Raw genomic sequence first — 14,146 nt, forward strand, 5'->3', positions numbered from 1 at the left:
AGAGAAGCCTGCGAGTTGGGAGAGGGATCCGCCTGTGTATCACCGACCATGAGGCCCACATCACTCAGCATGGTGCAGCCAGCCTGGGGTCTCCAGAGGACGCCAGTGGACACAGGCGCCTCTTGTTCGGTCCTGCTGGGAGCTTTGAGCGCCACGCCAAGAAAATAAAAAGAGCCTTTGTGGGGGAAGGGAGTTTGAATGCCACCCGTGGGGTGGTAAGAGTTAAAATTGGAAGGGCTTTCTGGAAGGAACTGAGGAGCCAGGTGTGAAGCCTCAACTGTGACAACACCGCAAGCCCCTGGCACCTGTGTAAAGCCTCCTATGTGACGTTTGTCACACTCCGGAGCAGCTCCCCTGGAGTTTAGCAGCCACACTACGCAGAGGGTCCTGGGGAGATGGTGCTGCCCCCTGCAGCCATGCTTGGGGGAGGAGAGCCTGAGGCCTGCAGTGGGTGAGGCTAGCTTAAGAAGCCACAGAGGCCATCAGAGAACCAGGGCCTCATGGTTCTCTAGGAACCATGCTTCTCTAGGAAGGCAGGAAAAGAGAAGAGAGGGACAGGCGGGCCCAAAAGGGAACCCTACAACTTAAAGCCTGGGCCGTCAGGCCTCACAACGTAAGCCAACCCAGAAAGGCCATGCTGTGGGCTGGGAGAGATCTGGGCCCTCAGAGGCAGGCCACAACGGCCATCAGGTCGTCTCTGGGCAAGTCAGAAGGTCTTGAGGAGGCTGCGGGACGTCCATGGTGACATGGCTAATTATAAAGAGGGCGGGGCCTTCCCTGCTTCCTGCCCACATGCCCCAGACCCCAGCCCATCAAGCTCCTCCCTACTTCTCCTCACCCCTCTCCCATGTCCCCCTCAGCCATGTCAGTCCCTACCTTGGGATCTGGATTCTTCTTGCTCAACAGCAACAGAAGCTCCTTTCCACACACACCCATTTCCGACTAGATCATCCACTGAGACAGAGGACTAGCTGCACAGGGCACAGTGTAAAGGTCTCTCCAACGTCTAGCAACTCCCTCGGGAAGGGCAAGGAGGCCACCATGAGGAGACGCAGGGACTTTCACTGGTCAACCAATAAATCTACACGGCGTCCAGGGTACCTGTGACCTGCATCCTCCAGCCTCCTCAGCGTGACCCCGATCCCCTCCCTGTGTTTGCAGCTTCCGGGCTGCAAAGAGCACGTCTGTCTTTGCATGAGAAAGCAGCCATCTCAGGTTAAGGGGAAATGTTGGAGCTGGAGCCCTTCAGAGTCCTGGAGAAGTGTGGGGGCCATCAGTTCTCTTCCACACAGCCCAGGACAGAGGTGGATTGCCTTCCTGCCCAGGGCCCTTAGCCTCAGGGAGGCTCATGTCCTGTGAAGACTCACAGGAGGCATCCGTGCCGGGCAGAGGAACACCTGGAGCCAGGGGAAGGTATGGGAAGTGGACACATGGTGTAGGGGGCAACGTGGGACCACAGGAGGGTTCCAGGGAGGCCAGGCTCGGCTCCACACCCAGAAGGGGCCCTGGATGGCTGGAGCTGCCCAGCAGCAGAGGTGGGAAGTGCCCAGCAGTGGGCATGGTCAGTGGAGGTCACCTGCCCAGTCTGCAGTAAAGCAGTTTCCTGAATTAGGTCAGAACCTGGACTCGATGACCCTGGTCACTTCACTCTTTAACGCCTCACTTCTCTAATATTCAAAATAAGATGGTTCGGCTGGAATCATTTATTTGTAGAACAAACATTAAGGACCTGGCTCTGTGCCTAAAAGACACAGCCCCTGACTGAGGGAATCTGCAGTCCAGGAAGAAGAAATTGATCTCAGTGCAGTGATCAGTGCCATGAGGCAGGGAAGCTGTGGCAGACATTGCTGGGTATTCCCCCTCCTTTCTCAGCAGTAGGACCCACAAATTAGAAATGGAACATGTGGTCCAGAATGAAGACTGCATTTCCCAGCTCCCTTGCAGCAAGATGTGCCTACGCGGCTAAGTTCTTTCCGATGGGACGTGAGGGCAAAAGGACGTGTGCTTCCTATGAAGTGCTCTTAAAGGAAAAACACATGCCTTTCTGCCCCATTTACCTTTATGCTGGCTGGAATGTGGACTTGATGGCTGGAACTAGAGCAGCCATCTCGGACTATGAGATAGAAGCTGTGTGTTACAAATGACGAAGCACAAGATAGCAGCCTCTGTTCCTAGTGATGGTACTTCGTGGTAGCAGCTGTGGACTACCGACTTTGTGCTACTGTTATTTGGAGTTTTCTGCATTCACAACTAAACCTAAACGTACCTGAAAAAGAAGCCACTGGGGCTCCTGGGTGGCTCAGTGAGTTAAGTGTCCAACTCTTGATTTGGGCTCAGGTTATGATCTCATGGTTCAGTTCGTGAGATCGAGCCCCATTCGGGTTCTACACTGGCAGCACAGAGCCTGCTTGGTATTCTGTCTCCCTCTCTCTGCCCCTTCCCCACTCATGAACACATGTGCACACTCTCTCTCAAATTAATTAACTTAAAAAATAAATAAATAAATAAATAATAAATAAATAAAATAAAAATAAAAGTAAGCCATTATTTAATCCTACTGAACTACACACTTAAAAATGGTTAAGACAATAAATGTCATATGTGTTTTTTACCACAATAGGAAAAAAAAAGAAGAAACCAAAGTCAAATTCAGAGAGACAGAAAGTTGTATGGGTGGTTACCAGGGGCTGGAGGAGGTTGAGAAATGGGGGAATGGGGAGTTAGTATCTATGGAGTATGGGTACAGAGTTTCAGTTTTGCAAAATGGAAAACATTCTAGAGATGGACGGTAGTCATGGAGACACAATACGGACATACTTAATTAACACCACCGGACCACACCCTTAAAGATGGCCGAAATGGTAAATTTTATGTTATATGTATTTTACCACAGTTTTTAAAAAGCAGCAGCAGCCTAGGCACAAGGGAACTTTCTGGAAGTTTCAGTATACTGAACATGGGTGAATTTCATTAAATGAAAATCAGTCCTCCATAAAGTGCTATGGGAATATAGAGGCAGGGCCCTTTGCCAGAGAAGGAGTCATGAGTAGGAGTTAGCACAAAAAGCAGGCTCTACTATGTTATAAGGTGATTACAAAGAAAGAAGTATTATTTTATTGCTTCTATATCCTGAAAAACATGGGAAGAGGGATGGGAAGCCTTTGTGGATTCAGTCAAAGGACAGGCCTTAGCCTCTCTCCAGGGCAGCTCACCGCTGCTGGCTGATATAACAGCTCTCTGAACACACAAGCCCATCATCAGGGTCCCTGACCCAGGCAATCCTCACCCCCAGAGTCGCTAAGCGCACACTGCATGCCAGGGAGTAATTCCCCGGGCAGGGTGACGAGCACAGAGTAGTGAATGATACAGACAGGTTCCCACCCCACAAAAATGCTCTCACACAGAACATGGACATTAAGCAAGTAAACCAGTGACTAAGTCTGATGAGTATAGATTGGGATCATCTACACACGAGAAGCGATAAGAGAACACTTTACTCAGGATGGCCAGGGCAAGTCTAGGGAGAGGGCCCTTGGGCTGAGTCCTGGAAGAGAAGCTGGCCTTTTCAAGAGCAGCAGGCAGTGCACGCAGGCAGAGGGACAGTAAAGGCGCACTCACTCAAGGTGCTCAGGCAAGGGATGTCACTGCAGAGGCAGACGAGAGCCAGGTCCCATGGAGCCTTGCAGGTCACGGTGAAAAGGGTGAATCTTATTCTAAGGGCAGCAGACAACAACAGTAGAAGCAAAAAACCGGGAGGATATTGCATTAACCCTAGGAAGACGCTACAACAGTTTGGGCAAAAACCACAGCAGCAAAAGTGGTGCCTTTCAGGCACACACAAAATTAAAAGTGAGAGGCTTGGTGAAAGCTGAATAAGGTCTGTGGATTTTACCAATATCCGTTTCCCCGTTTTGATATTGTACTATAGCTATGTAAGATGTTACCAGTGGGAAAACTGGGTGAAGGGTACACAGGCCCTCTTTATGGTATTTCTGCAACTTCCCGTAAATCTATAATGTCTTTAATTATTTTAAGTTTATTTATTTATCTTGAGAGAGACAGAGCAGGTGGGGGTGGGGTAGAGAAAGAGGGAGACAGAGAATCCAAGCAGGCTCCACACTGTCAGCACAGACCCCGATGCAGGGCTCGAACCCACGAAACCATGAGATCATGACCTGAGCCGAAACCAAGTGTCAGACGCTTACCCGACTGAGGTAAGGTAAGGTAATTAATAAGGTGCCCCTATATTAATTATTTTAAAATAAATTATTTTTTAATTTTTTCTAATGTTTATTTAATTTTGAGAGAGAGAGACGGACAGACAGAGCATGAGCAGGGGAGGGGCAGAGAGAGAGGCAGTCGCGAAATCCGAAGCAGGCTCCGGGCTCTGAGCTGTCAGCACAGAGCCCGACGCTGGGCTCGAGCTCACGAACCGCGAGATCATGACCTGAGCCGAAGTCGGACGCTTAACCGACTTAGCCACCCAGGTGCCCCTAAAATAAGGTTTTTTTAAATTCTCAACAAGAACCACACACACAAAAAAGATGGCAAGTATTAATTCCAGAGGGAAGAAAAATCGAATTCTAATCATAGCATATAACATGGCTTAGCTGTAAAGAATACTTACATAGGCATACAAATATAAACACTAAACTGTGATGAATGAACACTTAAACTTTAACCAAAAGTTGTGAGGACGCTGTACTGGACATGCAAAAAGGGTAAGCGTGTTTGGTGGCGGAGTAAACAGGCATATAAGAAAGCTAACCTCATTTCCACAGGTGAAAGAAAACGGGCATTACTTCGAACGGAAAAATCAGGAAATAGCTATCGATTCGAGAAATTCCCAAATACAGATGTAAATAGCAGGAAAAAACTAGCCAAAACAGTGGGGAGGGGTTGCTTGGGGAAATGAGAATTTGGGATGGGGTCACACGCTGCTTTTACATGACAAACCTAGTAATGTAATATGTCTTCTCTATAAATAGATCAGTTCGCTAAGCAATAAAAATTAAGCATATTTAAAGAAATATGTTAAGGCCTGCTCCCAAAGAACAGCGAGGACTTGCTAACTAGCGGTTTGGATGGAAGTGGAGGTGCTGAAAGGAAAGAAGAAAGAATCCCAGATGACCCCTAGGTTTTTGCCTGACCAATGTGTTAAGACAGAAAAGGCTGGGAGAGCGCTAGGATAGAGAAGTAGATATGTGGGGGCGCCTGGGTGGCGCAGTCGGTTGGCGTCCGACTTCAGCCAGGTCACAATCTCGCGGTCCGTGAGTTCGAGCCCCGCGTCAGGCTCTGGGCTGATGGCTCAGAGCCTGGAGCCTGTTTCCGATTCTGTGTCTCCCTCTCTCTCTGCCCCTCCCCCGTTCATGCTCTGTCTCTCTCTGTCCCAAAATAAATAAACGTTGAGAAGTAGATATGTTAAGTCTACGCTGCCCATCAGACATCCAAATAGAAGTAACAAGAAGACAGCTGGATAACCCAGTTCTGAGCACAGGGGAGAAGTCGGGGTTAGAAACAAAACTTGGTAGGGGTGCCTGCGCGGCTCAGTCAGTTGAGCTTCTGACTACGGCTCAGGTCATGACCTCACGGTGCACGAGTTCGAGCCCCGTGTCCGGCTCTGTGCTGACAGCTCAGAGCCTGGAGCCTGCTTGGGATTTTGTGTCTCCCTCTCTCTCTGCCCCCACACCACCCCCCCCACTCACGCTCTGTCTCTGTCCCTCTCTCTCTCTCTCTCTCTCTCTCTCTCTCCCTCCCTCTCGAAAATAAACATTAAAAAAATTTTTTAAGTTTATTTACTTTTGAGAGAGACAGAGTGAGTGGGGGAGGGGCAGAGAGAGAATCAGAGAGAGAGAATCCCAAGCAGGCTCTGCACTGTCAGCACAGAGCCCAACATGGGGCTCGAACTCACGCACTGTGAGATCATCACCTGAGCCAAAACCAAGAGTCGGACGCTTAACCGACTGAGCCACCCAGGTGTCCCTAAAACAAATGTTTAATAAAAAAAGAAATAAAACTTGGTAGACATCAGCATTTGGGTGGCAGGCACCGACCATGGGACAAAAAAGATCATGCAGGAAGGCAAAGAGAAATAATCAAGCCCAGGCCTAGAATCTGAGATGATCGAATATTTAGAGTTTCAGGGGGAAGCAAAGGATATCAAACAGGAGCTAGAGAGGGAAGAGGAAAGCCAGGGGTCTGTGGAGTCAAAAAAGGGAAAGTTTCGAAAAAGAGCAATCAACTAGATCAACTGCTGTTAAGAAGTAAGATGACTAAATAAAAACTAAGGGAAGAAGAAGCAGGAGGAGGAAGAGGAGAGAGAAGAAGGAGGGGAGGAGGAGGAGAAGAAGAAGAGAAAGAGGAAGGGGGGAGGAGGAGAAGAGAGAAGGACAACAAAAGGAGGAGGAGGAAGTCAAGTAAGATGAAGAGACCAAGTTGTTGGTGACTACGGTAGCTAGCCTCCAAGGATGGCCCCCTAAATAAACCATGCCCCTGCGTAATCCCTTCCCCTTGAAGCTGGGATGGCCCTGTGTTTTGCTTATGACCCATAGCATATGGTAGAAGTCACGCTGCACGACTTCCAAGGCCAGATCATAAGAGTATTTGCAGCTTCCACCTTGTTCTCCAGGAATTCTCACTCCTGGGACACTCCCTCTTGGAAGTGTCCCAGCTGCCATTCTGAGCGCCTAAGTCAAATAACTGGCCATGTGTAGGCACTCCAGTCCCCAGACCCAGCTAAGCTCCCAGCCAAGAGCCACCACCAACTGCCAGTCGTGTCCGTGTGCTGCCTTGGACGTCCAACTCAGCAGATCCTTTGGATGACTCCAGGCCCAGCTGCTACTGACCACATCCTCGTGAGAAAGAAATTTCAAGAGAGAACTTCCCAGCTGAGCCCATCAACCATAGCAGGATGGGATACATTATTAAATTGTTTAAAGCCACTGAATTTCGAAGTGGTTTGTGATGCAGCCATCGATAACCAGCCAGTGGCTTTAACAAGAGCAGCATAATGGGGTTCTGGTAACAGAAGCCAGACTACAGTGGTCAGTGAGGGTAAGTGGGAGAATGCAGGCTTCTCTTGCAGGAAGTCTGGTCATGACTGGGTGTGGGAGGTGGGGAGGTGTGTGAACCCGAAGTCGGGAGGGCCAGGGGTTTTCATACAAGCAGCAAGGTCATCAGCTGAATGAGAAGATGAGGAGATGGAGAGAAGATGAGACAGATTTGAGGAGAGTAGATAATATAAAATACTCCTATCAAAAAGTGCGAGCGGTGGAAGAATTCTAAAAACGGTCTCTGAAGATTCCCTACCTCCTAATCCCTGGAGTCCATACGTGAAGTAAGATGTCATCCCCATGATTATGTTATGTTATGTGGCACAGTTGATCTTAAGGGAGGGAGATTATCCATGTAGGCCTAACATAATCACATGAGCCCTTAAAAAGCAGAGAATGTTCTCTGGCTAGTGGCAGAAGAGAAAGAGAGGAAGCCAGAAAAAGCACATGGGAGATTCGACATGCCATGCTGGCCACTTGAGAAGGAATGTGGGCAGCCTCTGGGAGCAGACAGCCCATCCCAACTAGCCACCAGGGAAGAAACAAAGCCCCCTCCCCCCACCTGCGGCCATAAGGATTCGGATTCTGCCAACAGCCTAAATGAGTTTGGAAGTGGATTCTTACCCTGAGCCTCCAGCTAAGAGCCAGCCTGGCCAACATCTTTTTTTTTTTTTAACTTCTTTTATTTATTATTGAGAGACAGAGAGACACAGAGCATGAGCAGGGGAGAGGCAGAGAGAGGAGGAGACATAGAATCCGAAGCAGGCCCCAGGCTCCGAGCTGTCGGCACAGAGCCCGACGCGGGGCTCAAACTCACAAACTGCAAGATCATGACCTGAGCGGAAGTCGGACGCTCAACCGACTGAGCCACCCAGGCACCCCAGCCTGGCCAACATCTTAATTTTGGCCTCATAAGACCCTGGCCAAAGAACCAGCAAATCCCACCAGGACTTCTGACCTATAGACCGTGTTGTTTTGAGCCACTAAGTTTCTGGACATGAGCCCTGACACAGTCAGGATGCTGCCCTCTCTTGCTGCAGGGCCTTCTGGGGGAGCTCCACCCCTCACATGGGGGTGACTCAGCCTCTTAGCGCCTCTGTGTTCTCTCATGACGACGGCCATCATCATAGCTCTGGGCTCAGGCTTTGGGACTTAACGTCTTTATAGTTTCCTGCCATCTAGCCCTGAGCTGTCCAACATGATAGCCACTAGTCTCGGATGGCTCCTCAAATGTAAGGTTAAAGGAATCACAGTTAAACAAATTAAATGTTCAGGGGTGTCCGGGTGGCTCGGTCGGCGAAGTGTCCGACTCTTGATTTCAGCTCAGGTCACGATCTCACGGTTTGTGAGTTCGAGCCCCACGTCAGGCTCTGAGCTGACAGGCAGAGCCTGCTTGGGATTCTCTCTCTGTCTCTCTCTCTCTCTCTCTCAAAAATAAAATAAAAATAAACATTTAAAAAGCAAGAGATAAGAACACAATTCCCATTCCACCAGATTTAACATTCCTCTCAGCTCAGTGATGGATACTTGCTTTACAGTTAGGAAATGAAAAGCCCTTTGTATGTAGTGATTTTCCCAAAGCAAAGAATCAGTCAGCCCCAAGATAAATTGAAGCCCCTCTCTCTCTAGAAACTGAAAACTGCTTGAAACTTTTAAATGATGGCTTTTCCTGTATCTCCCTACCAAGGTGCCAAAAATCATAGAGTCCAATGTCAGGCAGACCCCCCCGCCTTATAGAAGTCTCCCCAAAGCTGACGTGAAGACCATGAAGGAGCGGGGTGGTTGGGGGGGGGGGGAGGCAGTAAGGGAGGGGGACCCAGCCAACTGGAAGACCTAAAGCCAGGAAGGCACTGGATGTTTGGAGAAGGACACTGGCATGAGGAAAACCCCAACTATATAGCACATACATCAAAACAAACTAGATTTTTTTGTTTTTGTTTTTGTTTTTTAATTTTTTTTTTCAACGTTTATTTATTTTTGGGACAGAGAGAGACAGAGCATGAATGGGGGAGGGGCAGAGAGAGAGGGAGACACAGAATCGGAAACAGGCTCCAGGCTCTGAGCCATCAGCCCAGAGCCCGACGCGGGGCTCGAACTCCCGGACCGCGAGATCGTGACCTGGCTGAAGTCGGACGCTTAACTGACTGCGCCACCCAGGCGCCCCATAAACAAACTAGATTTAACACACTCTTGTGGAAAGTGTGTTTAGGCAATCCTAAAAAAGGTGATCTCACACAGGCACGACAGTGTGCGTGTTACTGCTAATTTAAGATCTGTAAAATGCTACTGACACTTCCTTTATTTACTGTAATAAACTTTTTTAAGTGTATTTATCTTGAGAGAGAGAGACAGAACACGAGCAGGGGAGGGGCAGAGAGAGAGAGGGACAGAGAGGAATCCCAAGCACGCTCTGCACTCCACTCTGAGCCCAACTCAGGGCTCAATACCATGACCATGATGAGATCATGGTCTGAGCTGAAACCAAGAGTCAGATGTTTAACCATCTGAGCCACCCAGGCACCCCTAGTGTGCTAAATTTTTAATGTTAGATGTTAATGAACTTAAATCACATATCGGCATTTCATAACTCACTCAGTCTTCCTAATTTTACTTTTCATCAAGGGTCTTCAAATGCAAAACCTCCTATCATTTCAGCAACTCCACTGTCAATGGCTGGGGAGGAATATATTGCCCGAACTAAGAGAAACAGAATAAAACTCCAAAAGAAAACAGAAGCGATAGACATAGAATGGGGGGAAATTTCGGGGAACAAAAGACAGAAAATCAAAAAGATCCGATCCCAGCAGATGTAGGAAACATGGTGAGATAATATTTCTAAACAGTATTTTCGCTCGCTTCCCTTTCTCCGCATAGTCCCACTTTAAGCAGCCAAGTTTTTGTACTTATGCCTCAGTAAAGGGATGAGACAGCAAAAACCAGGGGGAAAAAATTCCAGCTTTTGGATTTGAGTTGCCTAGGCCCTTAATAAAACAGAAAGGATTCAAAACCTATACAAAAGATGCAGAGAAAAGATCTTGGGTAAAGCCAGACTCCCACTGGCGTTACCCCCAGCCAGAGGGAAGAGATAAGAGAACAGATGGTGGGTTCTGTCCTCAGACACCTTAGACAGCAAAACCCCCAAGCAGGTTCTGAGATCTGATATCACTATGCTTCCATCCCAACATCCTGGGTAGAGCCTCAGAAAGGAGACACAGTCCCAGAAAGAGGAAATGACTACAGAGTGTAACCTACTTTGGAGGCAGCTAGAACCCTGGTCAGTGTCACACTCTCTCTTGCTACCCCAAGAATGATGCCTATGTATCCAAGAGTGACCCAGAAGTAGCATAAAGACACCAGACCTAAAGAGGCCAGGCAAGCAGGAACCAGGCAGTAGACATTTAAGTGGACACTTGGCTGGTCATTTAATAACAAGGCCCACTTCCTCTAGTGCTCTGGCAAATATATATGGGACACTCTTCAGAAACTCAGGCAATCCTTGGAGAAAGGAGGGGAAATTCCGTCACTTTCTGAAACTAAGTGTCCACCACTCCAAACAGAAATGTAGGTATATTACAGGGGCGCCTGGGTGGCTCAGTTGGTTAAGTGTTGGACTCTTGATTTCAAGAGATCGAGCCCCGCGTTTTTGCGCTCTGGGCTGGGCCTGAAGCCTGCTTAAGATTTTCTCTCCCTCTGCCCCTCCCGTGCTCTCTCTTTCTCTTCTCTTTCTCTTGGGAAGGGAAGGGAAGGGAAGGGAGGGGAGGGGAGGGGAGGGGAGGGGAGGGGAGGGGAGGGGAGGGGAGGGGAGGGAAGGGAAGGGAAGGGAAGGGAAGGGAAGGGAAGGGAAGGGAAGGGGAAAAAATGTAGGTATATTACAGAAAAACAATGTTATGTTTCCTGCATCTTTGAGTTTGTGGACTAAAATAATCCCTCTGTAAGAATTAAAGGAGGGGAGGGGCACCTGGGTGGCTCAGTCGGTTAAGAGTCCAACTTTGGATGTGATGGACTTCGGTCATGATCTCACAGTTCGAGTCAGGCTCTGTGCTGACTGCTGGGAGCATGGAGCCTGCTTTGAATTCTGTGCCTCTCTCTCTCTCTCTCTCTCTCTCTCTCTCTCTCTCTCTCTCTCCTCCTCCCCCACTCATGCTCTGTCTCTCTCTCTCTCAAAAATAAATAAATGTTAAAAAAATTTTTTTTTTAAGAATTAAGTGAGGGGAGAAGTTGGAAACCAGCAAATTCTGAGTAGGAAATTGAATGAACGATCATGCCATTCACAGACGTAGGCAATAAAGGAATGGGAACAAACTAAGTGAAGAACGATGAGTTTAAGGCTTGGACATGTTGAGGGTGAGATGGTGATGGGGTGTCCAAGGGCATGTCAGGAGGCAGACAGATAACCATGACTGGTGCTGAAACTACAGGTTTTGGCGTCATCAGTCCGTACAAGGAGCAGGTGATGAACAGGTAGCAGATCAGAGCGATCTTCTCACGTGCTGCCTATAGGTCAGGCATTGCTGTAATGGTTTTTTCATGCATATTAACTCATTTAATGCTCAAGTCAACTCTACAGGGCGGGTACTACTACCAGCCGCATTTGTTTACACGTGAAGAAACAGATAGGAACGCTGCAGGCCTCAGAGCTAGTAACCAGAGGAATCAGAAGTCATCCCAGAAAATCTACAATCTGCACCCAGAACAACCACCACGCTATAAGGGCTACTAGAAATAAAGAGGAGGAAGAAACTGTCAGGAGGAAAACCAGAAAAGCCTTATATGATACAACCTAAAGGAGAAGAGAGCTCCAAGGATGAAATGGTGAAAGGGACCAAATTTGCAAGGGGTCCAGTAACTGGTTATAACTAAACAGGCAACTGGGATTGCACATAGGAGATCTCAGTGCCCAGGTTGGGTAGGTTTCCTGATGTCGTGATCTCGCGGTTGGTGGAACTGAGCCATGAGTCAGGTTCTGCACTGACGGCACAGAGCCTGCTTGGGATTCTCTCTCTCTCTCCCTCTCTCTCTCTCTCTCTCTCTCTGCCCCTCCCCTGCTCATTCTCTCTCTCTCTCTCTCTCTCTCTCAAAATCAATAATAAAAATAAAAATTTTTCTTGACCTCACTTCTCCTTTTACTTCCCACCCACCTTCCTTTACCACAAAACTCCTCCAAAGAGTTTTCTACACTGTACCCCATCCTTCTCTTCGTACCCTTCCAGGTCATCAGGAGCCTTCTAAATCAATTCCCAGACTTGGGTGACTTAATCCATCAGCAGCATTTGACACGAATGATCTTTCTCTACTCCTTGGTAAATCTCCTTTCTTGGCTTACAACATAGCACCCATCTCTTGGATTCTTTCCTTCTCTACTTCACTAGCCACTCCTAAGTCTCTGACGGCTCCTACTCGTTTCTAAAACCATTTAATGTTGGAGAGCTCCAGGATTCGGTCCTTGCACACCTCTTCTATTTCTATTTGCTCCCTCAGTGACCTCCCCTAATCTTACGGCTTTAAACAACAGCCGTATGCTGACAGCTCTCAATTCTATATTGCAACCCAGACCCTGCCAAACTTGCACATCCAGCCACTTTCTTGACATCTTGACACGCCTAACAGACATCTCAAACTTGACATTATTAAACCAAGCTCCTGCCCTCCTCCTACCCACCTTCTCAGTTAATGTTCAAGTCAAAAATTCCTCCCTTTCTCTCACACCACCTCATCCATCAGAAAACCTTATTGGCTCTTAACATTCCAAGTACGTCCGGAACCTAACCACACCTCCCCACCCTCCTGCCTCCTACCACACTAACACCGCCATCTCTCACCAGATAATTTGAGTGACGTCCTTAATGGTCTGCTTCTTTTCAGATGTGTTCCCTGGCTCTTTTCAGATGTGTTCTCAGACATCAGAGGATGTGCCCATCCTCTGCTCAAAACCTTCCAATGGCTCCCATCTCAGAGTAAAAGTTGAAGTCCATGAAAATGGCCTTAGGGCCCTAGAGGGTGCAATCCCTGCCTTCCCTCATTGACCTCATCTCCCAAGCTGTCCTCACGCCAGTCACACTGACCTTCTTGTTTTTCCACAAAAATGGCAACTGTGTTTCTACCTCATGATCTTTGCATCTGTAGTTCCCCTCTTCCTAGAACATTCTCTCCTTAGATAGCCAGATGATTCACTCCCTCGCCTCCTTCAGGTCACTCAGATGTCACCTTCTCATTGAGACCATCTCTGACAACACCTTACACACTGTGTATCTGCCTGTGTTTTGTTTGCCTCCATCGCTCCTACTGCCATCTAACATACTACATATTTTGCTCATTTGTCTTCTGCTTCTACTAGAATGTAAGCTCCCTGAAGGCAAAACTTTTGCCTGTTCTGTTCGCCGCAGTATCCTCTGTGCCTAGAAGAGTGCCCAGCACATCCAAGAGCTATCCATAAAACACGAAGGAAGGAGGACCCCGAAGGAGTATAAAGAATCAAGATCAAAGGGAGTCATCTTGGACAAGGAGAGGGAAGCCTCCTTCACTGCCCTGGAGCAGAGGCAAGAATGGATTCAGATATGTTTGCAGGCGGAAACTTAAGTATTTCCCTTCTGGTTGGCTCTAGTTTCTCTGGGAAACAGAAGACAAGGAAGATCTTGAAGGCAACGGTGAAGGACAGAAATACCAGCCACAGAGAACAGGAGAAGGAGCTAAGGACACTTGGAAAGACCAAAAACCTGGATTTGCCTTGGCGCCAATCTACCTGGCTGTGTGATTTTCTTCAACACCACAGGATACACAACAAATGGGAGCCGCAAAGTTCTGTCTTAGCTTTTTCCCAAAAAACTAAAAAAAAAAAAAAAAAAAAAAAAAAACACCTCCCTTCCACTAACTCGGTGCCTCAGTTTCCCCAGAGAGTCATCCCCAATCACTGGTCTCATGTTAGTAAAATGAGCAGAGAGAGAGGTGGAGAAAGAGGAGAGGAGAGAAAACAAGGAGAGCCAAAGCAGACCCTCTCCCAGACAGGTGGGAAGGAGCGGGAACATTTTATTTAGCCTTCCCTCAAACCTGGAAGTTGGTATCTGTACCCCAGGGCTCAAAGGCTGGGCCTTCTCCCG

The 14,146-nt window shown here is 48.1% G+C and overlaps 1 long non-coding RNA gene across 1 annotated transcript in view; it reads right to left on the bottom strand.

Annotated features, from left to right (window-relative positions):
• The window catches only part of LOC147576927 (uncharacterized), a 253,624-nt gene that overhangs the window by 223,029 nt on the left and 16,449 nt on the right, over positions 1 to 14,146 (bottom strand). The gene's annotated exons all lie outside the window — the stretch shown is intronic.

This window comes from Puma concolor, chromosome D1, assembly GCF_028749965.1.
Source record: "Puma concolor isolate L17-30 chromosome D1, mPumCon1.1.hap2, whole genome shotgun sequence".
NCBI classification, from domain to species: Eukaryota; Metazoa; Chordata; class Mammalia; order Carnivora; family Felidae; genus Puma; species Puma concolor.